General features: G+C 42.6%; 1 protein-coding gene across 1 annotated transcript in view; it reads left to right on the forward strand.

The window, feature by feature from the left end:
* The window catches only part of LOC126235839 (prostaglandin reductase 1-like), a 94,142-nt gene that overhangs the window by 66,383 nt on the left and 670 nt on the right, over positions 1-27,089 (forward strand). The window lies entirely within an intron of this gene.

The following is a 27,089-nucleotide window of genomic DNA, read 5'->3' on the forward strand; positions in this document are numbered from 1 at the left end:
CGAAGCGTTATTTCAGTCCCTTTTTTTCACAACGACTGTGAGCATTACAGTCCACATCATCAAAATGTGGCATTCTTACACACACACAAAACATTTTTACTTGCTAATAACTCACTGAACAAAGGTAACTAAGCGAAAACAGTAACGCTCACGAGATGACAGCCTTCAACCATCCTACAATACAAATAGGGCTACACAACTATGTGTGGCATTCAACAAGTAATGCAACATATTTTTTTCTCGCCCAATTTCGGATGAAAAAAAAATGCGGAATTTGATGTCGGACAGTGTGGAATATTCCCGCCTGAGCCCCTATAGTTTCACGAAATTCCGATAGATGGCAGAGCCATACGTAGCCTTCAAAATGGCGTCTGTAACGGAGGTGCGTTCCAAGTAGGGAGCTGTCACTGAGTTTCTTTTGGCGTAAAACCAGAGCATCGCAGATATTCACAGGCGCTTGCAGAATGTCTTCGGAGACCTGGCAGTGAACAAAAGCACTATGATTCGTTGGGCGACACGCCTGTCATCATCGCGACAAGGTCGTGCAAACCTGTCCGATCTCCCACGTTCAGGCTGGTCGCACACAATTGAGTCACCTGCAATGTTGGAACGTGCGCACACTCTCATTCGAGGTGATCAACAGATCACAAACACTTCGCTGCACAATTGGGCGTCTCTGTTGTTAGTGTTGACACACTCGTCCACCAGTTGGGGTACTCAAAAGTGTGTGCCTGCTATGTTCCTCGTCGCCAAAGACAAGACTATAAACAACAGCGAAGGACCATCTGTGCGAAGTTGCTTGCGCAATACGAGGCTTATCATGACAATGTTTTGTAGAACATCGTGACAGGCTGTGAAATATGGCTTGATCTCTTCGACCCGGAAACAAAACGGCGATCCATGTAGTGGCGCCACACCACCACCATCAGCTGGTAAAGTCATGGCGATGGTCGTCTGGGACTAAGAAGGGGTTATTCTGTTTGATGTTGTGGTGTGCATGCTGTAAGACCTTCAGTACACACACCATCAGATTATTTGACTTGTCGCTCTAACGAAGTAGGCGAGTGTCAGCGATATGTCTCGTGGTCTTATTGTGGCGTGTTTATCTTCTGCTGTTACGTCAGACGATCGAAATGCCACTTGCATGCTTAGAGTAGCGGATTGATGGTGACCGACTTTAAATAGAACTTGATTAATTTTCACACACATTTATTAAAATAACAACAAGCATGAAAATTACTTAACTTGGTTCTGGATGCTATTTACAATTGACAATCTGAAGTTCCTTTGGTATTGGTACGTTAATCTTATTATCACATATATCTCTGATATACATTTATCTTCATGGCTATGTACAGGAATATGGTAATCTTATTAGGCGCAGACTGAAACTTGACTATAGACTGGTACAGACTGGTTCAGACTGCTCATTGGAGGTCTGTACACTCGTTATAATACCTCGCACGTTCATGTATCACTGCGCGAGTGTGATCCGTGAGGAGAAAAGGTTCTACGTTAGCAGCAATCTCGTTGACTGCGTTACATATTAATATGCGCAGAATTTGGTCCATCTCTATGGCAGCGCCATGTCGTAGTGCGGAGACGGACGAGCGCTGCGCCTGCGCTGTTGTGCTTAGCGGGGCGCGCTCTAGTGGGAAAGTTGTGTATGCGCTGACTATGCGGAACTATGTACACAACAGATGTCCTCCCTCATTCTGCAACGATTAACTCTGAAGTGTACGTTGCTACCTTCAGGAAATTGAAGAAACGATTTCTGCTTGTTCGTCGCCACAAGACTGCCAACGAACTTCTCCTTCTCCACGGCAACCTAAGGCCTCACAAAAACTGCTTACATTAGAGGAGCTCACAAAACTTCATTGGACTGTTGTTCCTCATCTACCCTAAAGCCGGGATCTCGCACGTTCTTACTTCCATCTGTTTGGCCCAATGAAGGATGCACTCTGGTGGAAGCAGTACATAATGATGGGGAGATTATTGATGCAGCAAGACATTGGCTCCGACGTCGACCAATAGAGTAGAACCATGCGGACACAAAAGGCGTCCCAGTAAGGTGGCTTAAGGTCATCGCATTGATCGGAGTTTACGTTGAAAAACAGGTTTGCAGCCAAAAAAGTGGGGAATAATATGATGTATTGGAATCCTGAATGAAACTAACCTGCTTACTTACTGACAACCCTCGTACTTCAACACATCACTTGATACAAAGTAATGTACGCTTCCGTCTGTTAAAAGATATGTCCACGTGTCGGCCTCACGTTTCGAGGCAATAATGCAGTCGCCTCTGCAGAGGGTTACGAAATCTTTCGAGCACTTCCGGATCATCTGGTAAATCTTGACACCACTGTACAATTCCCTGCTCCAGTTCTTCAGCCGTATCAGTGGGCGTCCTGTGCCATTCACTTCTGAGATTACCCGACACGGATAAATCCAAAGGATTGAGGCCAAGGTACAGTTTTCGTCTGACGCACCCGTCGTGGACGGTACGGCGCATTAGACGTCGTCTTATATCAATAACAGAAAGTGCCTGTGTCCCATCTAGCATATCAAAATACCCAAACTGCGCAATGTAATGTAGTCCGTGAGTGAAATTTGAACCCAATTACGCAGGCACTTCATCGGAAAGTTAACAATTCAAAAGCATTTGTACTGAGTAAGACAATATTTCTTACTGAAGTCAGTGGCGTCTCGTAACCATACATTTGCGGTTACCCTCAAGCGGCTTGGATGCGGACCGATGTTTACCTTAATGCTTCTGCTTCTGCTATCGTTTAGTTTCAGAGCGCCAGTTTTTAATATTAATTGTGATCCACCATGTACATAAATGGGGCAATCAAATAAAAACGAGACAGTTGGCATACAATGTCAGTAAACTGTTTATTATTTCAAAATACTCGTACACTGATGGGACAAAACTCATGGGACAGCCATATACACATGTGTAGATAGTGACAGTTACACGTGTGCAAGGTATGAAAGGGAGAGCGTTGTCGGAGCTGTAATTTGTACTTATATGAATACATGAAAAGGTTTCCGATGTGGTTAAGGCCGCACGACGGGAGTTAACAGACTCTGGATGCAGAATGGTGATTGGAGCTAGATGCATGGAACATTCCATTTCGGAAATCGTTAGGGAATTCAGTATTCCGAGATAAAGTGCCAAGAGTGTGCCGAGAATATAAAATTTCAAGCGTTACGTCACCACGGACAACGCAATGGCCGACGGTCTTCACTTAACGACCAAGAGCAGTGGTGATTGCGTAGATTTGTCAGTGCTAACAGACAAGCGACACTGCTTGAAATAACTGCAGAAATCAAAGCGGGACGTACTACGAACGTACCCGTTAGGACACGCGGTGAAATTTGGCGTTAATGGGCTATCGCAGCAGAGGGCGGACGAGATTGCCTTATCTAACAGTGCGACGCCTGCAGCACCTCTTGTGGGCCCGTGACCACATTGGTTGGACCCTAGGCGACAGGAAAATCGTGACCTGGCCAGATGAGTTCCGATAACAGTTGGTAAGAGCTGATGGTAGCGTTCGAGTGTGGCGCAGACCCCACTAAGCCGTGGACCCAATTAGCCAACAAGGCATTGTGCAAGCTGGTAGTGGCTCCATAACGGTGACGGCTCTGTTTACATGGGACTGACTGGGTCCTGGTCATGTTCGGCTATTTGGAGACAATTTGCAGCCACTTATGGACTTCATGTTCCCAAACAACGATGAAATTTTTAGGGAGACGATAGGCATGTCACGGGGGCGCAACTGTTCGCGATTAGTGTGAAGAACATTGTGGACAATTCGAGCGAAAGATTTGTCCAACCTAATGGCCCGATATGAATCCCATCTAACATTTATGGGGCGTAATTGAGAGCTCGGTTGGTGCACAAAATCCTGCACCGGCAGCACTTCCGGAATTGCCTCAATATTTCTGTAAGGAACTTTCAACTACTTGTTGAGTCTATGCCACATCGAATTTCTGTTCGACGCAGGGCAAAAGGAGGTCCAACACGATATTAGGAGGTATCCTTGACTTTTGTCACCTCAATGTAATCGCCATTAACTGTTAATTCATTTATCCCACTGTTAGGCAAAATGGTCAACGCCTTCATCGAGAAATGTTTGCGGTTGCCTATGCAACTGTTATTGTACTCAGATGTGCACCTCTTCGTCCGAAGCTAATCGCCGACCACGAATGTCTTTCTTAGGGGCTCCAGAAATATGAAATCGCATGGGGAAAGATCGGGACTGTATGGAGGATGTGTAGGGCTTCCAAGCTAATCTCCTGCAGCGCAGTCGAAACAGTTTTGCCAACATGTGGGCGAGCATTATCCTGCAACCGATTGATGCCGACCGTCAATAATCCTCGGCGTTCGGAAGCCCTGCGTTGCCAACAGCCAGGCTCAGGTCCCGTCGCTACTATGGTTTACCACCGCAGATTCAAAAGAAATTAAAACAAAAGTCTCTCCATTAAAATCCGATAGATAGTTGCTTCCCCAAACATTCGTCTTTACAGATTCGGATGTAGTGTCTATAATTGTGACACTTTCAGACCATGCGTCATTTCTGCTTTGGTCACTGTAACTCAATATTTCCATACCAGCTTTGCTGTAATTCAAAACTTTTAACTTTAACTCACTCGTCAACGTTGATTACAAATTTATGTTTTCATTAAGGCCAGAGAGAACGTGTCACGTAGCTAATTAACATTACTGGATGACCGAATGAAAGTGCTCTGTAAATCAAATGTGTGTACGGAAAACGATTACGCAACTGCTGATTCATGTGCTGTCGTTGCGATTTCCCTGATTACGATTTATTTTATTTTAATTTTTAGTTTTGACTGTTAGAATAGCACGGGTGTAATACTTGTGATACGCACGCTGGTGCGCCATGTTTGCTAAATTCCCGTTTTCAAATCGTTGTTTAGTCTGATTAAAAGCCGAAGTCGTAACTAATTATTTATCCCGTTCTAATTTATAATTTATCTGTTAAAATTAACGATATTTTAATAAGCGCATTTAATGGCACCTCCTATCTCTAGTTAGTATCTTTTTCTCTACGAATATCAAACGCTGGGGAAGTTCAAGAAATGACAGTTAATAAAACAAGGAAGATACTATGCTTACGAGTGTTTGCTACAGAAACAAATTTTGTTGACAACGGAAGTTTTTATGAAATTCTTTCTTTGCCTAAATCGTGCTTTATAAAAAGAAAGTGAATTCTTACAAAAACGTGATGACTAATAAATTTATTTATTCCAAAAAATGTTCAAATGGCTCTGAGCACTATGGGACTCAACATCTGTGGTCATAAGTCCCCTAGAACTTAGAACTACTTAAACCTAACTAACGTAAGGACATCACACACATCCATGCCCGAGGCAGGATTCGAACCTGCGACCGTAGCAGTCGCGCGGTTCCTGACTGAGCGCCTAGAACCGCTAGACCACCGCGGCCGGCTTTATTTATTCCATTCCTCTTCCACTGTATTCGGGAAAATTGTACTCCCAAACTGAGGTTTTGAGCTTCTAGGCTTAAATCTCTTTTGTACCTAGTGTTCGTAAACGTAAATACTGTCTCGTTCTAGATAGTGCTCAAAGTGACACTTCAAGCTGTTTCTGTAGAACTGGTCCATCGCACTGAAAATGTAGTTTCGTCTCCGTGGCACTTCCAAACAAAGAAATATATAGTTACTGAATATAGCTTGTTTCGACGATCTCCTCTGTGACAATCGCACTAACAAAGACAAAATGTCTACGAATAGTTTTTTTTATGAGAAATACATACGCTGAACATGAATAATACCATCTGTTCTCAAATTTTTACGTTTGATTAGTAAGTTTCTCAAAATGCAAAGATTCTCAGAATGCAAAGATTCTCCAGGAAAAAAAATTAATTGTTGAGAAAATAGGAAAACAGTGAGTCGTATAACAATTGTGACTCTCAAAAGAAATGGTTTATCCCAGAATGCTGTACAGAGTCAGACCTTAGAAAATGCTGAAAAAGTTCTTATATATTGTCTTTGTACTTTTAATCCGCTAACATACTGGACCATCAAATCATAGCATCGTTCACCTATCCATAATTTCAAACAGATATCCAACCGTTTGCGAAGAGTTGATTACCATCCTTCTCGATGCCCGGGCTGTATAGTGGATCAACAACGCAGAGGATGACTGTTAAGTTTTGGTATTAGGCGGTGGCTGCAGGCATAAATGTCCTCAAAAGATACAGCAGCTAATATCGAAACCGGAATACGTGTTTTGTTAAACCCAGCTGCAGATGCGTAGAAAATATGCCAGGATATTACTTCGGAGCAAGTCACCTTGACAAAAAATCTTCAGGAATAATCAGCGAAAGGATATGCTTATTCTTGCAACATAGAAGTGCAATCCTTCAGTGGGTTTCGTTACTTTAATTGCAACACGAAAAGACGTCAAAAAAAAAAAAAAGTTCAAATGGCTCTGAGCACTATGGGACTTAACTGCTGAGGTCATCAGTCCCCTAGAACTTAGAACTACTTAAACCTAACTAACCTAAGGACATCACACACATCCACGCCCGAGGCAGGATTCGAACCTGCGACCGTAGCGGTCGTGCGGTTCCACACTGTAGCGCCTAGAACCGCTCGGCCACTTCGACCGGCGAAAAGACGTCATACTAGAACCAAAAAGATAACTAAAGTTTATTCCGATACCCCCCAGCTTCCGGCTTCAAAGTAAGTAACAATCAAGTAAAGGCTTCTTCTGAAGAAAAGATTTGCAAACTTGCTGCCAAGAATGTATTGTTAGCCAAATGACACAAAACAGGCGAGTGTCCAGTGAGATTGCTATATATTTATCCAAGTTCCTGCCGCGTAATTGAAGAACTTACAATTATATTAAATAATCTGTTCACGTTTTTAAAACTTTCGCATTGAGTCCTAGTGACATGATTAGTTATCGTGCAGTTACACTCTTCACTATAGTGATGTGACAAGTTGATGGTATCTCCACAAACGTGTAAATCAGATTTGTTTGGACTCTGTCCCACTCTTAGCATCAATGCGATATTTCATTTCATGAATGTAAACAGTTATCCAATTTTCCAAGAAAGAAACCAAGCAGTACAAATAAGGTAGTAAAAAAAAATTCGTCTGCTGTTTTTGCGAGCAATGCTTTTTTAATTACATATGTTTATACAAACGAAAATTGTATAACGTCTGTTAGATAAATTCATGATTGAATTACAAATTAACGCGCGTCATTGAGCATGTAGTACAGTGATATACCAGTTAAATCATTTGGGACGTGAGCGGGAACGTTGAAGTATTACACCAACATTTTAAGGTCAGATGAAGATTACCACTAACAATAGTTTATTTGATCGTTAATCTCGTGTGAGAGACCTTGTAAAATTAAGAATTGTGTTGTTCACTTACTGACGATCTGAGAGCGGTTGTAACTTCTTCTTCTCCTCTCTCTCTCTCTCTCTCTCTCTCTCTCTCTCTCTCTCTCTTCTCCCCCCCCCCCCTTTTTTTTTTTTTTTTTTTTTTTTGAGCGTGAATGAACTCCTTGAAAATAGAATCGCAGCTCCGAAGCATGTTGGACTTAAGCAGAACGTAAAATAATGTGACTGAGGACATGTATTGCTACTTAAACAGTTTTTAACGTAGAAGATTTACCCGACAAAAAGTGTGGTAACATCTGGTAACTTTTTAACAAATTATCAGAATGCTACAAATACTAGCACATATCTCGTGAGACGGAAATGTGTAGTAGCCTTTGACTATAAGAGTGACGAATAACAGCCAGTCATTCACACCATGAAAATAAGTGGGAGTAACAATGAATACAAACACGATGAGAAAGGATGACTTAAAATTAGTAGTTGTAGACATTGCAAACACAAAATTATGGTTCATCAGTAGGAGACTGAAACAATGCTGTTTTTCTGGGAAATAGATCGTTAGTAAAACACCTGTACAGCCCTTATGATCATATTGTTCAAGTGTGTGGGACTCGTACAAGGACGGAATGGTAAGAAACATCGAATTTGTACGCAGAAGAGCAGCACAGATTTGTCTGACCAACGGGGAAGCATAACAGAAATGCTGGAAAAACGTAACTCGTAGAATAGATTTTCAGAGTAAAGACTCTGGATAGGTACCGTAGAGATAGTAAAGGTAAAGCTAGGCTAGTAAAATTTATCAACTAAAAGAAACATTTTTTTGCTTAGTTTCACAAAATTTTATTATTTTGTTGTGACATGGGTTCGACAGATTCCAAAACAAAACGAAAATTCTCTTTAAGTGTCTGTATTCAAATGGTTCAAATGGCTCTGAGCACTATGGGACTTAACTTCTAAGGTCACCAGTCCCCTAGAACTTAGAACTACTTAAACCTAACTAACTTAAGGACATCATCACATCCATGCCCGAGGCAGGATTCGAACCTGCAACCATAGCGGTCGCGCGGTTCAAGACTGTAGCGCCTAGAACCGCTCGGCCACCCCGGCTGGCAAAGTGTCTGTAGTCGCCCGGTCTCCCATACCTCGGAAAGTGCCATAGTTCACAGTGGCACAAAATTCTGCACATCTTTAATGGACCATACGGCAAGGAATCTGGAAGTTAATGGTAAGTTCCTATGGGACCAAACTGCTGAGGTCATCGGTCCCTAGGCTTGCGCATTACTTAATCTAACTTAAACTAACTTGCGCTAAGGACAACACCCACGCCCATGCCCGAGGGAGGACTCGAACCTCCTATGGGGAGAGCCGTGCGAACCGTGGCAAGGCGCCTGAGACCGCGCGGCTACCATATCGCGGCGAATCTGGACAGTAGGTGACTGCGGCATATAGTGTGGTTAGCTGAGTAGCGATTTCAGATGATGCAAGGTGTCGATTACAACGACGACCCAATAAGCCGTTCAACAATCAGTGTTTTTATTTTTATTTATTTATTTTTTTTTTGAGGGGGGCGAAGAGGGGATAGTTCACGCTGGAGGTGGTTCTGTTGTAATTTTGGGATGTTTTATGTACTGTGACTCTTGCGTACTCATTCAGGTTACCGAGAACATGGATCACCATTTATTTCACATTCCCAGTTACCATGAGTTGCCCTTCCTTCTTCATCTTCATGATGAACATGCTGCAAACTCTGCTGCCTTCCAACATGATAACAGCTCTGGTCACACGGCTGCACGCACACGGCCCCAGTTTGATAAACACTAGGCGCTGCACTGCACATCTACTGACCCGCTGAAGGCCAGGCACATGCTGGTACGCAGCCGACAGAGGGCAGGGCAGGTCACGTCAAGGCAGCGCAGCGCAGGCTTCTGTAGCTTGTAACGCCGGAAATGCATATCCTGCTATTTCCATCTATTGTACTATAATATTTTTTCCATATTTTGTTACCTGAAGATATAACATTTCTGTGTCTTTGTATATTGTAATTGTTTTACTATTTGTATATATATGCATTTATGTCGATGTATAATTGGTTTGTTTTGTGAATATTATTTGTATTTATACGCTGGGTCTGGCCTAGGGAAAACTATACTATCGAACGAATACATCGATAGGTCGTGTGGAGAACGAAAGTGTTTAGGATCTTTGGTAGTGTTAACTCTGTCGCGTGGAGCGCGGGCAGGGGAGTCTGGCCGGAGTAGTGCAGTGGAGCAGGTGTGTTGAGTGACGCTCCCGCGAGTTGCCGCGCGTTCGGGGTTGGGCAGCATGTAATTGCGCTCGACTGGCCATGATAGTTTCTGACACGGTGTCGCGGACGGGAAGCATTAGCTGGCGCACATCAAGAGCCCGTTTCGCCTGGTGACCGTGTCGAGAAGGAGGCGCGCCAACATCCAGCTTCTGCAACAGCGACGACCGACAATGAGTGACTGTCGCCACCTCCTCGATCGACGGCTTCAGACCTTCAATCAACCAACAAGGAAGATTGGAAGCACGTAAAGTTTTAGAACTGTATGGCAGACCTCAGTTTTTAAAACTGTTCAAATCACAGAATTACAGCAACGTAGCATGAACCTTTGTTGCTCATTGTCCCAATTGCATTGCCAAGCAGGGTCCCTTCCTTTTCCGGAATGAACCCGAGTGTCGTTGAAATTCAAACGCCAGCATTAAAGCAATATTATTCTATTTCACTGCTTCAATTTCAAAGTTCAGTTAAAGTATTCATAGCTGGCTACAATATTTAGATTACACAAGCACAAATTATGAGTGCGAGTTTTGTTACCATATTTTAACTTACCTGTGACTGCAGCTCAGCTTGGTACGTACTAAATTTTACTATTGTTAATTGTTCAGAATCATTTAATTCAAGTTCAAAGTTAAATCTCTTATTTCTAAATTGCGTAGATTCAAGTAGCTTTTGAAATGATTGTTGAGGTAGTCCAAGACTAACCGTATTTTACTGAATTTCGGTGTGCTTCAGAAAGAAAGCTCACTATTCAGTCACTAAATTAACTTTCGATTTTCCGGTTTTATTAATTCTTTTGCTAAATTAAGTCAGAGTGTAGCGAAATTTATTACTTCTGACAAACTTTCAGTTTTCACACTACACGTGTCAACCTTCAGTTGCCACGCTTCTAGTGCTAATTATATGTGTAATAACCTTTCTTTTTCAGTTGCTATAGTAATTGTCCTTAGGACTGGCGACCGTAATTTCCCCAAATCTCAAATATCTAATTACCGCTAGTTAATTGTTAACGTAACGGCCGCACATTTACTTTCTTTATTAACTTTACCCCTTTTCAAAATTAATTTCCACCAGTTTCATTTGCATTTTTCCTTTAATTTAGATGTAACCCTTTCCTCCCTCTTTACCGACAAATTAACTTCGGTGACGATTGATTTTCCCAAATTTCCATTAGGTACATGCGGTTTAATTTTTCACTGTCATTAAGGTCGGTAAGTGAGGGGGAGGTTACAAGCTTACAGGTGTTGAATGCAACAGCGCAAACTGAGGCGCAGGGCAGGGCAGGGCAGGGCAGGGCAGGGCAGGGCAGGTCAGAGCAGAGTGCCTGCTTCCGCCTTTGCCGTGGTGACCGGGACACAGTTTACTGCGGATGGGCTATAACGCTGAACGGGAGGCATACAGACCAAATGCTCTCGCGGGGTGGGCGCAACGATGGAAACTCCCTCCCTATACCGCACACTCTATGTGGTGAAGTATTTCCTTCGCTGCACGGCACAGTCCTGCCCTTCGCAGGCTGTGTTCTAACGTGCACCTGACACGATGCTACAGAAAATGTCTGGCTCTGTTGGAACAGCAGATGAAATCTAGCCGTCAACATCCTTTGAATTTCGTCACTCAGTGGCTTGTCAATGTTAATGCACGTTTTCAACTGGATATGGGACACTGGAAGAACTTTGTGGGCAATCTTTCACGCTCGAATTGAAATCATTATCAAGGACAGAGCCTGTCTTACACGATATTAGCGCAGAATAGAGAATATACAGAACGGAAACTCGGCTGCAATCCATGCTACAAAATTTATTGTGCACGTGTGAAACCTGCCATATTGAAACAGAACAAACAGCTCTGGCTGAAAGCCGAACGGAAACGTTTTGTTTGTTTTATTAATTGTGCATTTTAGTTGCTGGGCTTTCCCACAAATAAAAAGTTGTTTGATGTATTGTTAAAGTTAGAAATATATGATTAGCAGCAGTAAGAGAAACTACGGCACAGGAGAGTAATAAGGGGTTTTCGAAAGTGGCTGATATTAGTATATGAGAAAAGTGTGTTTCCCCACTTCCTTACTGTAAACAGTAAACACTTATTAAACTTCAAAAAAATACTGTATGTAAGTGAAGCAAAGTACATTAACTCCTGGAATTAGTTTTTCCGTAGAGTTACTCATTTTATTTAAAAAAATTAAAACCGACTTGTTTCGCATTTGCGCACTTCTTTGTCTACTATGTATAATATCTCTCATCAGATTCTGAGCAGACTCACTGGCACACAAAACTGATTTCTCTGTTATTTTATAGTTTCAAATCATTGGTGAATTGTCTATTTTATCGGTGTTGGTTATAGTGTCTGTGATACTAAATTTCCAGATACTCTGCATCGTAAAATTTGATGGTTTTGCAGTGGAGAATATGGTCGCTGGCTGCTTTACGTTTGGTTCATTTTAGGTGATTTTGCTGTGTACTAAATGTAGCTGACATATCGAAATTGTTTTTCAAGTTGGAAGGAAAGCTACATCTCAGAACGGTATGGAGAAAACAGAAGTTTAAAAATCTTATTTGAGTGCCTCATAGCACCACGTACAAGTAACTTGCAGCTCAGTTGTGAGCAGTTCACGCAACTAGATTCACGTTTCACAACTTAGTGATCAATAGTTGTTGTTGTACTTATTGCTGGAAGAAAATGATAAAGAAGAGAACATTTCATACGAATAGCTACACAATGAAAAAGCTGAAATACATCTCATGTTTAGGACAAAGGTTGACAAAATTTTCTTTGCAACACTTATTATCATTTATTAAACGAATGTGGTTCACATTACATGATTGTTAAAGTGAACGTATAGGTCTGGGCCTAATTCAAAACATTTGCATAAATTAAATTGTAATACAGCCCGTTGTCGTCAGTCAAAGTAATACCTGTGTCTTACGTTCGGGTTGAAAGCATGAATGAAAATTCCAACACTGACACAGCTCCTGAAGTGTGTCCCATAACAGCTGTTCCTGTTGGAAGTAAAGTTGATTTATCAACTCAGCCTTCTAGAAAAGAAAAATTAAGAACTAAAATAAGAGTGCTGCAAGAAAAAGCGTCATTGACATCTGAAGCTAAAAGCAGTGGCTGTTCACAGCTTGCACATTTTGACAGTAATGAATTTAAAAGCTTCTTTGATAAGTTTTTAACTAAGGATTTATCTCTGCTTGTTTCATTAGCATTGCCCCCCGTAAAACTTTTCATTTAGTCGGTTAGATTACTTCCCTTTCGTAAGTTTCGCGTTTACTCAGTTTCAGTACGGCGTTGAGCCCAACGCTTGACTTTATACAAAACAAAGGAGCCGCCCTCTGCTTCCCTTTCTGATATCGTCTCTGTTCTGTGGTATTAGTGTAATGTGTCCTATGGGTGGCTAATTTTTCATTCAGTATGTTTACTTACAGCAAGCTAATAAAAGTAACATATATGAAATAGTACATATTGATTACTGTGTATATTACTATTACTTACTGTTTATGATTATGTATATTACAGTAATTACTTTTTATGACTGTTATATATTGCTCGTTCAGGGTGGCGGTGAGCCGCCAAACACATTTCAAATTTTCATAGATTATGAAATGAGAACAGGGGAGATGAAGTGAAATAGTCTATAAATATTCAGCAATATGCATTTTTATTATCAAAATTGTCAGAAAGACGGTCTCCACTTGCAGCATTAGAAAATTGCAGCGAAATGCAGGAAGATCTGCAGCGAATAGGCACTTGGTGCAGGGAGTGGCAACTGACCCTTAACATAGACAAATCTAATGTATTGCGAATACATAGAAAGAAGCATCCTTTATTGTATGATTATATGATAGCGGAACAAACACTGGTAGCAGTTACTTCTGTAAAATATCTGGGAGTATGCGTGCGGAACGATTTGAAGTGGAATGATCATATAAAATTAATTGTTGGTAAGGCGGGTACCAGGTTGAGATTCATTGGGAGAGTGCTTAGAAAATGTAGTCCATCAACAAAGGAGGTGGCTTACAAAACACTCGTTCGACCTATACTTGAGTATTGCTCATCAGTGTGGGATCCGTACCAGATCGGGTTGACAGAGGAGATAGAGAAGATCCAAAGAAGAGCGGCGCGTTTCGTCACAGGGTTATTTGGTTACCGTGATAGCGTTACGGAGATGTTTAATAAACTCAAGTGGCAGACTCTGCAAGAGAGGCGCTCTGCATCGCGGTGTAGCTTGCTCGCCAGGTTTTGATAGGGTGCGTTTCTGGATGAGGTATCGAATACATTGCTTCCCCCTACTTATACCTCCCGAGGAGATCACGAATGTAAAATTAGAGAGATTAGAGCGCGCACGGAGGCTTTCAGACAGTCGTTCTTCCCGCGAACCATACGCGAGTGGAACAGGAAAGGGAGGTAATGACAGTGGCACGTAAAGTGCCCTCCGCCACACACCGTTGGGTGGCTTGCGGAGTATAAATGCAGATGTAGAAATGACTGCACTGTTGTAAGCGCGCCCGGAAATTGTCGAACACACTCCTCTGTAAGCAGGGTTGCCAACTATACCGTTTTTCCCGGGAAATCCCGTATGTTGGCTACTTTTTTGTCAGATCCAGTATTATTTAGACTTTATCCTACTTTTTTTCCAACTTTTGCAATGGTACTTGTTTAGTAAATAAAACTGCCTTTTCCTGCTGCTAGTTACTTTATTTATCCCTCACGCGTTTCGCATTCTCCTGTTCCAAGGCATCATCAGTGGGATCTATAACGATACAGTTTTCTTAGTTTTAGATTGTTAAACAGTCCACTTCGCGATTTTGTTTTGTAAAAAAGTAATTACTTACCATTTGCTGCTCTGAGTTTCCTCACATCTGATCTTGAGGTCGCACTACCACTTTTATCACTGCCATATAATCACATCTTTGTGTCCTCGCCTCCCACACACTGTTCACCATGTTTCTCAGTCTTTTTTGTGGTGGACTATTGTTCTTTTGTCACTTGATACTGTTCTTTGTAGAAAACACCATTTGAAGTATTTATTTTGTAGGCTGCCTTCTCGATACCTTATTCTCTCTTTAAAATGTTGGCAACCCTACGGATCGTCGTCAATAGTCGTAATCTGATCAGCAGTGGCTCATCCGGTTTTTCGAGAATTCCTGTAGGAATAAAATCGTGGACAGTAATATCTGGTAACCGAGCGGCCCAAATGATGTCTCCGTAACGAGAGATAACAGTCACGAACATTCCACGAACAACAGCCAAGGAGTTTCGCGCGGTGTGGCTAATGCAGCACCATCTTGCTGAAAGTAAAGAGCCTTCGGGTTAAGCAAAGCTGTCATAAACAAGGATGAACAAAGTCTTCGAACAACATAGTAACATAACAGTCTAAAGTAAAATTCAGTGTTCCTCCATCTTAATTCTCAAAAAAGTATCGGCCTACAATACCTAAAACAGCGAATCCACACTGTCACTTTGGGGAAGTACAACAGCTTTCCATGCAGCTCTTTAGGATTCACTCGAGACCTGTATCGCATGTTCTGTTTGTTGACGAAAGATGGAAATGGGCTTCGTTGAACATGAACAAATTATTCAAGCAATCAAGGTACCCGACTGTGTTGACCAACATTAGAGTGTTGGCTTAAAAAATGCTGCACTTTGTCACAGACTTAGTTTCGAAATAACTACGAACTGAGCTAACACGGTGTTGCATAGGCCAGCGTTTCATTGCTACTGGCGTATAAAATTACTTGATTCAGGAATTCTTCCAAAGTAGAGGTAGGCGATCATTCAAACTTAACACAAATTTCAATTCTGCGTAAGATCGATCACACCATTCTTTATTAAATGTTACGCGTTTCAAAAAATCATTGTTACACATAAGATGCAGATCTAGTTTTAGGCTCAACAAACGGGGCACATTGACTGTATATAGAAATACAATGCTCACTTCGTAAATACTGTGTATGGTAACATAGTTGTGAAGTCACTGAAACCAAGTGCCAAACTCAGAATTAGATCTACATCTTATGTCTGACGATATTTTTCGAAATTAACATTCAATAAAGGACCGTGAGATCAAGACTTTTACTACGTTGCAATTTGTGGCATACAAAATGACTTTCTTTCTTTTAGCTTTTGCCTCTCTGGCGCTCAGTATAGCCTACTACGAATGCGCAATATTCAAGTTCGAAATGTATCAGTCGGCTACACGCCAACCTGTATTGTGGATAGGGTAATGTTGAATCCCTACTACAGTTATGTTCTACCGAAACTACAGTTTTGGTAGTTTTGGCACAGTACATAAATGATTTAGTAATTGCTAGGATTGTCGGTAGCATTGGTAGGGAAAGTAATGAACATGAATGTGTGAGGGAGAATCTGGGAGCCGACGACTTATCTTTCTTTCTTTCTTCCTTTCTTTTTTTTCTTTCTTTCTTTTTTTTTACACAGTTAAAACCGTGCATCGTACACTGTTAGTCCATTGTGTATTTTATATCCTTACAAAACATAAATTGTATAAGTAACAAAATTGATCGCGCAACTTCTGGTCTTTTATATATGCAAAACAATTACTTTTGATGCAAGTATGGCTTACATCCACAAACATACAAAAAATCTACGTGATTACTCTTCTTATTTTGTAGTTACGTTTTTCATAATGGCCAAAGGCAAGAGTTTCCTGTTATTATTGATAAGTGTGACTGCTGTTGACCAATAGCAGAAATATGTTTTATATAAGCTTGAAGTATTGACGCGATGTTTGATATGTGTTAGTTTTGCGTTTTTTTCTAATTTTACCTTTTCTAAGGAAATTACTTTTTCTAGCGCTACATGATAAATCTGTATTGCTTTTTTTGTTTTTGCTGCAAATTCCTCTGTTTCACGTTACAGATCAACATTTTCAAATAAAACCTGAATTAAACTCACACTTTCAATTTTGCTATAAATACTATTTTTTTGAAGTAACAGGCAGGAGGATGACTATGTAGAACGAAAATGTTCCATAGTCTCGAGGCCTTTATGTATCCTCACTCAGTTTCTAGACGGGTGACCGCTTCCAGTTTCTAGCGAAGCCTAGTAAGATACATACGCAAAGAACACTATCAGAATGAGGTAAAGCCCGATAGGTAAGCAACACACCTAATGGAATGTGGTTAAGATCTTAATCGACTAAGGCTTCTAGGTAAACTACTGTAGTCTACATTTACTTCTGATATTCTACAATAGCGTACAGTAGTTTTACGACTCTACTCCCTAAGCATGTAAGATGTAAGAACGTTAGTGAAGGCGTTAATGCTACCACGTGATATAAATTCGTAAATATGGAGTGTTGAAAATTAATGCCTCCGAATTTTATTATGTAAAAATTCTTAACGCTCCTTAAATAAAACAAACGTTATTAACATTCTACATTTTTATTCTTCCATGTCTACGTATTTCTCTCGCATCATAGTCACCCTGTGACACACATTTCTCCCAATGTGAGACGAATCTGTTGTTACCGTCACTGCAGAATGTTTGACTTCGTTCAAGGAGGCACAGCCTCTGCTTGCACAGCTTCATCGCTATCAAAGTGAAGTCATCAAACGTGTTCTTTAAGTTTTGGAAACAGTTTAAAAGTCGGATGGAACAATTTCGGGACTGTATGGAGGCTGATCGATGACTGTGAACCCAAGGCGTCGGATTGTTCCAGATGTAGCAGCGCTCTCGTACGTGGTCTGGCGTCGTCATCCTGAAGGGGAGGGTGCTCCATGTGTGGACAGACGCTTTCTTTGGTTGTTGTTGTTGTTGTTGTTGTGGTCTTCAGTCCTGAGGCTGGTTTGATGCAGCTCTCCATGCTACTCTATCCTGTGCAAGCTTCTTCATCTCCCAGTACCCACTGCAACCTACATCCTTCTGAATCTGCTTAGTGTATTCATCTCTTGGTCTCCCTCTACGATTTTTATGCTCTACGCTTCCCTCCAGTACTAAATTGGTGATCCCTCGATGCCTCAGAACATGTCCTACTAATCGGTCCCTTCTTCTTGTGAAGTTGTGCCACAAACTTCTCTTCTCCCCAATCGTGTTCAATACCTCCTCATTAGTTATGTGATCTACCCATCTAATCTTCAGCGTTCTTCTGTAGCACCACATTTCGAAAGCTTCTATTCTCTTCTTGTCTAAACTATTTATAGTCCATGTTTCACTTCCGTACATGGCTACACTCCATACAAATATTCTCAGAAACGACTTCCTGACACTTAAATCTATACTCGATGTTAACAAATTTCTCTTCTTCAGAAACGCTTTCCTTGCCATTGCCAGTCTACATTTTATATCCCCTCTACTTCGACCATCACCAGTTATTTTGCTCCCCAAATAGCACAATTCCTTTACTACTTTAAGTGTCTCATTTGTAGTGTTGGCAGAAGAGCCAACACCGTGTTGCTAGAGGAGGCCGAAATGCACGCGTTTAATTACACGCAGACTCGCGTGAAGTCTGGAACAATTAAAGGAGTTGAGTATAATAAGAAAAGAACGTAGTTCTTGGAATACTTAACTTTAATCCATATTTGGAGTACATCGCTCCTGACTGTACATGCTTCAATATAAATATCAATTCAATACGGCGCCTTGCTCGGTCGTAGCAAATGACGTAGCTGAAGGCTATGCTAACTATCGTCTCGGCAAATGAGAGCGTAATTTGTCAGTGAACCACTGCTATGAACGTCGGCTGTACAACTGGGGCGAGTGCTAGTAAGTCTCTCTAGACCTGCCGTGTGGTGGCGCTCGGTCTGCAATCACTGACAGTGGCGACACGCGGGTCCGACGTATACTAATTGACCACGGCCGATTTAAAGGCTACCACCTAGCAAGTGTGGTGTCTGGCGGTGACACCACATCATTCCCTAATCTAATTCCCTCAGAATCACCCGAGTTAACTCGACTACATTCCATTATCCTCGTTTTGGCTCTGAGCACTATGGGACTAAACTTCTGAGGTCATCAGTCCCCAAGAACTTAGAACTACTTAAATCTAACTAACCTAAGGACATCACACACACCCATGCCCGAGGCAGGATTCGAACCTGCGACCGTAGCGGTCGCGCGGTTCCAGACTGTAGCGCCTAGAACCACTCGGCCACTTCGTCCGGCTATCCTCGTTTTGCTTTTATTGATTTTCATCTTATATCCTCCTTTCAAGACACTGTCCATTCCGTTCAACTGGTCTTCCAAGTCCTTTGCTGTCTCTGACAGAATTACAATGTCGTCGGCGAACCTCAAATTTTTTACTTCTTCTCCATGAATTTTAATGCCTACTCCGAATTTTTCTTTTGTTTCCTTTACTGCTTGCTCAATATACAGATTGAATAACATCGGGGAGAGGCTACAACCCTGTCTCACTCCCTTCCCAACCACTGCTTCCCTTTCATGCCCCTCGACTCTTGTAACTGCCATCTGGTTTCTGTACAAATTGTAAATAGCCTTTCTCCCTGTATTTTACCCCTGCCACCTTCAGAATTTGAAAGAGAGTATTCCAGTCAACATCGTCAAAAGCTTTCTCTAAGTCTACAAATGCTAGAAACGTAGTTTGCGTTTTCTTAATCTAGCTTCTAAGATAAGTCGTAGGGTCAGTATTGCCTCGCGTGTTCCAATATTTCTACGGAATCCAAACTGATCTTCCCCGAGGTCGGCTTCTACCAGTTTTTCCATTCGTCTGTTCTTTGGTTAGAGACTCGAAACACTGTTTCTCAAGCACTGACATTGTTATGTTAGACGACACCATGTTAAACGCTACATTTCTGGGCTCCGTAGAGGCAGAGAGCTGCAAAAATGTAGACATGAAGAATAAAGATGTAGAATGTTTCCAAGATGCTACTCCAGGTGGGTGTAAAATGAAAGTGCGCAACGGAAAATACTGAACGCGAAAATGAAGATTTGGCTCTGTTTGACTACCCCCTGAAGCAGATCTTAGGATCTCTTAATGGTGATATTATCTCCTCCTTCTTGCTCTTTAACATATAAATTACAACATAAACATAAATGTATAGCTAAAGGAAAAAGTAGCTAGAAATGATAACTGCTCTTTCTGATTATACATTTATTTAGGATTAAAACCCCTCTATATATTAGAAATGTTGATATATCAACTCCGATGGACATAAAGATATACAAATGGATTTCTTAACTAATGTGATTGATCGATTGCCCAAATCTACCCCTTTTTATGGCTACGCGATCTAATATAAGTAACACGAAATGAATGACTTCACCTACGTACCATGCACTAGAAGACACTACTTTCAAAAATGATCTATAGTGGTGTGCAACCTCAGTGGAAATAAAATTTGCGTGATCACAGCTGTTTAGCTTTATAGCCCTAATAAGCAGAAGCAGTTAGCTATATCACGATATGTACTGTGTCCGGTGCGTCGGAGTGATGGTTCTCGTACACGTCTGCGACGATGGAAGAACTCCAGCCACAAAATAAAAACTCTTTCAAACACTAGGACGGTAGAAGGCGGTCCTCTGACTAGTGCGATCTAATACTTTCTCCTCTCTGTGTTCTACAGACAAGAAACGCGAACTCCCAGCCACAAGAACGCTATTCAGATAACGGCTCCACATGAGTGTAGACAGAGGAAGTGCTCTCAGTCACTGAAGGCTGTGTATTCAACGACGTCTCCCTACCCGGAGGCGAAGTCCAAAATCGTATAGGTTCGCAACAGTACACTGTCTAACCGGTCTAACTATAAGACAACCGACTGAGAGCAAAGACAACAAGTCGGTCTGTACCAACAAAAGCTGCTGCTAACCGACCGTCAAACATGGGCGCTCAAAAATTGAAGACCTCTTTCCATCCACCGCTGGGTTCTCAGCAACGCTCGGCTCCCCTCCCTCGTAACTGCAGAAGGCGAATCATATTCTCGAAACCACGGAATATTCTCCCTCTCTACAGATTCTTCCGAACGCCGACCAACCATATTTTAGTCTTTTGTCGTCCAGTGCGGAAAGTTTGCGAGGAAATACCTATCCTCGTTAATTAGGAATACATACAATGGTACGCTTCTCAGAGTAAGAATCCTCGGAAATAACCCAGCCTGCGTGATTTCCGAGGTAACGCTTCCTCGTTCCTCTCTGCTGCGTCCAAGATTTTCAGAGTTTTCGAAGTATTATCCGGTTATCCTTCCGGCCTCACTACAAAACTGGCCGGCCGCCGCTGTATTGTGCTTCAGCGCTCAGGTGCCCCGACCGTCCGTCTCTGCTATGTCTTGTGTCAAGCAGGACCAACACACCTGTGCGGGCTTTTCCACCCAAGGCTTGCGTTACGTCTGCCGTTTCATTTCGACTGGCGTTTCAACCTCTACTAGTATAGGCAATCATTCATTACGCCGTTTTGATAATAAAGACACTCCGTCACCTTTCATGCAATAAGCGTTAACAACTATTTACAAGGTGTACGTGACAATGTCAGTCTTCTTTAAATATTCATATATAAGGTGTACAACCTATCAAATGATACGTAATTACGGTTGTAAATCGGGGCAAAGTTTGTAGATTAGTGCTTGTAAGGTGCGAAATTATAGCCACCTTACATGTTAAAAGCGTTGGTTTTATTTAGGACATCACCAAGTGGGCTGAAGTGTGAAGGGGAATTTGGATTGAAGAGAGCAGCATGTAGGGTAATAGTCCGTGCAGTTGTGCAAGGCCACTATGCCACAGTGGCGTAGTGGCCAGAGCATCTTTCTACTAAGTAAGAGGCCTGGATTTGAATCGTGGCCTTGGTAAAAATTTTCATTCGTCGTTTCAGTCCACACATACACTGAGCAGAGAGAACATTATAATGACCTAATAGCCGGTATGCCCACATTTGGCGCAGATAACAGCAGCAATGTGTCGTGGTATGGAAGCAGTGAGGCCTTGGCAGGTCGCTGGATGGAGCTAGGATCGCATCTGCAGACACTAATCACCCAAGTCCCATAAATTCCGCCACGTTCAATCACATCCCGGAAGTGTTTGATCGGTTTCAGGTCTGGCGAGTTGGGAGGCCAGCACATCAACTGGAACTCGCTACTGTGGCCTCGAACCAACGATTCACACGTTTGACCTTGTGACATAGCGTATTATCTCGTTGAAAAATGCAACTGCAGTCGGGAAACATGATCGTCATGAAGGGGTGTACGTGGTCTGTAACCTGTGTACGATACTTCTTGGCCATCTTGGTGCCTTGCGCGAGCTCCACTGGATCCGTGGACACCCACGCGAATGTCACTCAGAGCATAATGGAGCCGCTGCCATCTTGTCTCCATCCCGCAGTACAGGTGCCAAGGAGCTGTTCCTCTGGAAGAAGACGGATTCGCGCTCTTCCATAGGCACGATGAAGACGATATCGGGATTCATGAGACCATGCAACGCTCTGCCACTGCGGCAACGTCCAGTTCAGATGGTCACGTGGCCATTTCAGTCGTAGTTGGCAATGTCGTGGTGTTAACATTGGCACACACATGGCTCATTAGCTGCAGATGCCCATCTTTAGGAGCGTGTGGTGTACCCTGTGTTCAGATGCACTTGTACTCTGCCCAGCATTAAAGTATGATGTTATTTCCGCCACAGTTCGCCGCCTGTCGTGTTTTATGTCTGCTCAGCCTACGACGTCCGACATCAGTAGCGGGGAGTGGGCGGCAAGCTGCAGGACGTCTGGATGTGGTTTCACCTTGGTTTCGCCACGTGTTGAAGAGACGCACCAGCATTCCCCCAACACCGGACAAGCCGTGAAGATTCCGAAATGCTCGTGCCGAGCCTCTGAGCCATCACAATCTGCCCTCTGTCATACTCGGATAGATCGCTCGCCTTACCCATTCCACACACGGACAGCACGCTCACTGGCACTACACGCAACACGCGTGTGTCTGACTAGCTGTCATTCCTCGACAGGTGACGTTGCGATCGCCTGAAGGGGTTTATATCGATAGTAGCTCGGTGGTCATAATGTTCTGGCTGATCTGTATAAACATCATAGATGTTAGACACTGCAAAAGGTCTCTGCAACCGTACAGTTTCATTTGATTTATTTGAAAGCTTTAAGAGTTTTCACATCCGGGCTTTCAAATAACTACGCACCCACCGACTCAGAGGCGCAATATTAAAAGTTTTGGCTGTTTTCGTTGTCTAGGGGCTGGGATACGTAGTTGCCTCATTACAGGCCAAATACTGCTGAGTCTACAGTAAACGATAAGAATACACATATGAATCGAATGGTCGAAGGTTTCTGTCACTCGGCAATTGCGAATTATGAAAGTAACACACACATTTATGAATGAAAGATAGCAATGAAATAAAATCAGGAGATACTATCTTAACAACTTTAAATGATGAGTAAGATAGTAGACGTACTTTCGAGAATGCCGTATATTTCTGCAAAACACTTATTGATGTCGATGGCCCAGCAATTAAATAAAATATAAGCTGAATAACAGGGAAACAATAGATTCCTACTGCACGTAATTAGTTATGAACGACAACATAGCTCGCGAGATATTCACTTCTAAACGCACACTACGTCTTCACTGTAGAAGCCACGGAAGTATCAAAAGGGGACAAGTCGGCACTATCTCTCGGAACAACACACCGTCGCGTCCAGCACTTCTCGTGAGCTGTGCCGTCCTCCCCATGTCCTGTGCGACTCTCTCGCGCCGCACTGTCGCTAATTCCCTCCATTCACTTCGGTAGTCGTCTCCCTTAGTAAAGAGCACTGCGATTGGCTACAGCTCTCCCTCCATGTCTCCAAGCTAATGTATACTCACAAGCGTACTGAAACACATTCGAAATACCGGATTTACATTTAAATACACTACTGGCCATTAACATTGCTACACCAAGAACAAATGCAGATGATAAACGGGTATTCATTGGACAAATATATTATACTAGAACTGACATCTGATTACATTTTCACGCAATTTGGGTGCATAGATCCTGAGAAATCAGTACCCAGAACAACCACCTCTGGCCGTAATCACGGCCTTGATACGCCTGGGCATTGAGTCAAACAGAGCTTGGATGGCGTGTACACATACAGTTGCCCATGCAGCTTCAACACGATACCACAGTTCATCACGAGTAGTGACTGGCGTATTGTGGCGAGCCAGTTGCTCGGCCACCATTGACCAGACTTTTCAGTTGGCGAGACATCTGGAAAATGTGCTGGCCAGGGCAGCAGTCGAACATTTTCTGTACCCAGAAAGGCCCGTACAGGACCTGCAACATGCGGTCGTGCATTATCTTGCTGAAATGTAGGGTTTCGCAGGGATCAAATTAAGGGTAGCGCCACAAATCTGAAATGTAACGTCCACTGTTCAAAGTGCCGTCAATGCGAACAAGAGGTGACCTGGAAGTGTAAGCAATGGCACCCCATACCATCACGCCGGGTCATACGCCAGTATGGCGATGACGAATACACGCTTCCCATGTGCGTTCACCGCGATGTCGCCAAACACGGATGCGACCATCATTATGCTGTAAGCAGAACCTGGATTCATCCGAAAAAATGACGTTTTGCCATTCGTACAACCAGGTTCGTCGTTGAGTACACCGTCGCAGGCGCTCCTGTCTGTGATGCAGCGTCAAGGGTAACCGCAGCCATGGTGTACGAGCTGATGGCCCATGCTGCTGCAAGCGTCGTCGAACTGTTCGTGCAGATTGTTATTGTCTTGCAAACGTCCCCATATGTTGACTCACGGATCGAGACGTGGCTGCACGATCCGTTACAGCCATGCGGATAAGATGACTGTTCTCTCGACTGCTAGTGATATGAGGCCGTTGGGATCCAGCACGGCGTTCCGTATTAGCCTCCTAAACACACCGATTCCATATTCTGCTAACAGTCATTGGATCTTGACCAACGCGAGCAGCAATGTCGCGATACGATAAACCACAATCGCGATAGGCTACAATCCGACCTTTATCAAAGTCGTAAACGTGATGTTTCGCATTTCTCCTCCTTTCACGAGGCATCGCAACAACGTTTCACCAAGCAACGCCGGTCAACTGCTGTTTGTGTATGAGTAAATGTTTAACCAATTTCTTCATGAATGGAATATCTCCGATATAAACAAAGACATAGACGAATAAATATATTTATAAACATGCTGCTACCGTTTTTTCGTGTCACTGTGGAGTTCCTATGGCCTGACGCGATCGATAGTAATTGGCCACTTTGACCTCCAATAACTCATGTACTATTCAAGTTACATGCCTGTAATTCATACCAATTTAGGTTTACAGGAATAGCTTTCTAAGCACACGTCGATCGACAAAATCTGAAGAACCGTTTAGATTTTGCAAATTCGTTGCTGGGTGTAACTTGTATAATTTACTGTCCGATACTAAAATGTAAACTAATAAAGATATTGAAAATCTTATTACAGCATTATCAGAATCGTCGTGCAAATAATAGTAATGTACTGTACATGTTTCTTTTTGAGGTATCACGATTTATCTGGCTACTATTAATTTCTATACGAACTGTGAATTGTCTGCCATTAAGGTTTCACAAAGTCCGCCATCTTTGGCACTCCCGGCTGTGAGGGTACTGGTGTGTAGTATCTGTAAATGGTTGTTCTTTGGAGGGCGACAATGCCCAGTGGGGCAGAGAGTCGCAAGCAGAGGCAGCCAAAGGCGGTTGCGTAGCGAAGGATTTATCTCTATGTTTAATAGTAGTGGCACACAGTTTGAATAATAGTGTGCTTATGTTTGTGCAGTGTGATAAAGGAAATAAATTAAATCTTACCAGTTCTCAATGTGTCTCCATCAGTTAGTACCACACCATTGCATTTAACAATGAACGAAGTCTCGATATACACGGTCAACTAAAACAAGAGGAATGTAACATAATAATCATTAATTAACCAATATAAGCTCCCATCTCCTTGCAGATTATATGGGTTAATTAATGATTATTATGTTACATTCCTCTTGTTTTAGTTGACTGTGTATATCGAGACTTCGTTCATTGTTAAATGCAATGGTGTGGTACTAACTGATCGAGACGCATTAAGAACTGGTAAGATTTAATTTATTTCCTTATCACACTGCACAAACATAAACACATTATTATTCAAACTGTGTGCCACTACTGTTAAACAGAGAGACAAATCCTTCGCTACGCAACCGCCTTTGGCTCACGCAGCCTACACCTTCCACGGCCTCTCAACAACTGCCTCTGCTTGCGACTCTCTGCGCCACTGGGCATTGTCGCCCTCCAAAGAACAACCACTTACAGATACTACACACCAGTACCCTCACACGGCACAGAAATCTCTTTCATCGACACAAAGCAACGTCGTCGTCAGCAGGGAATTCCCAGCCACGCCACGCCTGGACCCCGGCTAACGTTCGGCACTACGTGGTCCAGCTATTGTGCGGCATCACGCCGTTGCTAAGGCCGGTATTACACTATCAAATTTCTTTGTCAAAGATTTGATCAAAGATGTGATCAAATATTCCGTGAAATATATTTGACAAAGATCTTTGATGTAGCGCTAGAAGGGGTATTACACTGTCATCCAATTTTTCGTCAAAGTTCAAGATGGCTGACAACAACAACTTGTTACTAACCGCAGTAGTTGCATGTACCACAATTGCACTGTGTGCACATGCGGAAGAGAAGCGGGAGAAAAAAAGGAAACAAACCTGGGTAAAGCCGTGGGTTTTACGACACGATAAAAGCATTCAGCAAAACTTGTTACGTCAGCTTATAGAGGAGGACGTCAAGTCGTACATCAATTACCTAAGAATGGGTGAGCATACGTTTCTGTATGTGCTCAGTGAAGTGTATCCTCATATCACAAAGCACAATATTCACTTAAGAACTGCTACATCTGCAGAGGACAGGCTCACTGTAACACTCCGATTCCCTGCTACAGGAGAGCGTTAGGTTAGGTGAGGTCAGGTCTCCAACCTTCGTAATCTATTTTTGTATTCAGCGTGCCTCACGTTGTAAAGCGCCTCATCAGCTTCATACATCTCTATTAATTTTGTAGTTGTCGGCACATACCAATTGTATTTACGGGCAATGTTTATAGAAACACTACAGACGACAGAGTGCAGCGAGGCTAACGCTCCATGTGGTAACATGTCACATTGCAGTGAACAGAAGACAAGCGACTTCTTTGATCAAATCTACAGCGAGGCCCTAGATTTGATCAAATATTGGACGACATTTGACAAAGTTCCCTATTACACCATCAAATATCTTTGACAAAGATATTTGACAAAGAAATTTGATAGTGTAATACCGGCCTAACGAGCCGCGGCTCTGACGAGCGTCCTGCGCTGTCGCCCCAACTCCGAACAGGGCGCCACAACTCGCCCATTACCTCACACACATAAAAAATTCGGCGATATCACTTTTCA

This window comes from Schistocerca nitens, chromosome 1, assembly GCF_023898315.1.
Source record: "Schistocerca nitens isolate TAMUIC-IGC-003100 chromosome 1, iqSchNite1.1, whole genome shotgun sequence".
NCBI lineage: Eukaryota > Metazoa > Arthropoda > Insecta > Orthoptera > Acrididae > Schistocerca > Schistocerca nitens.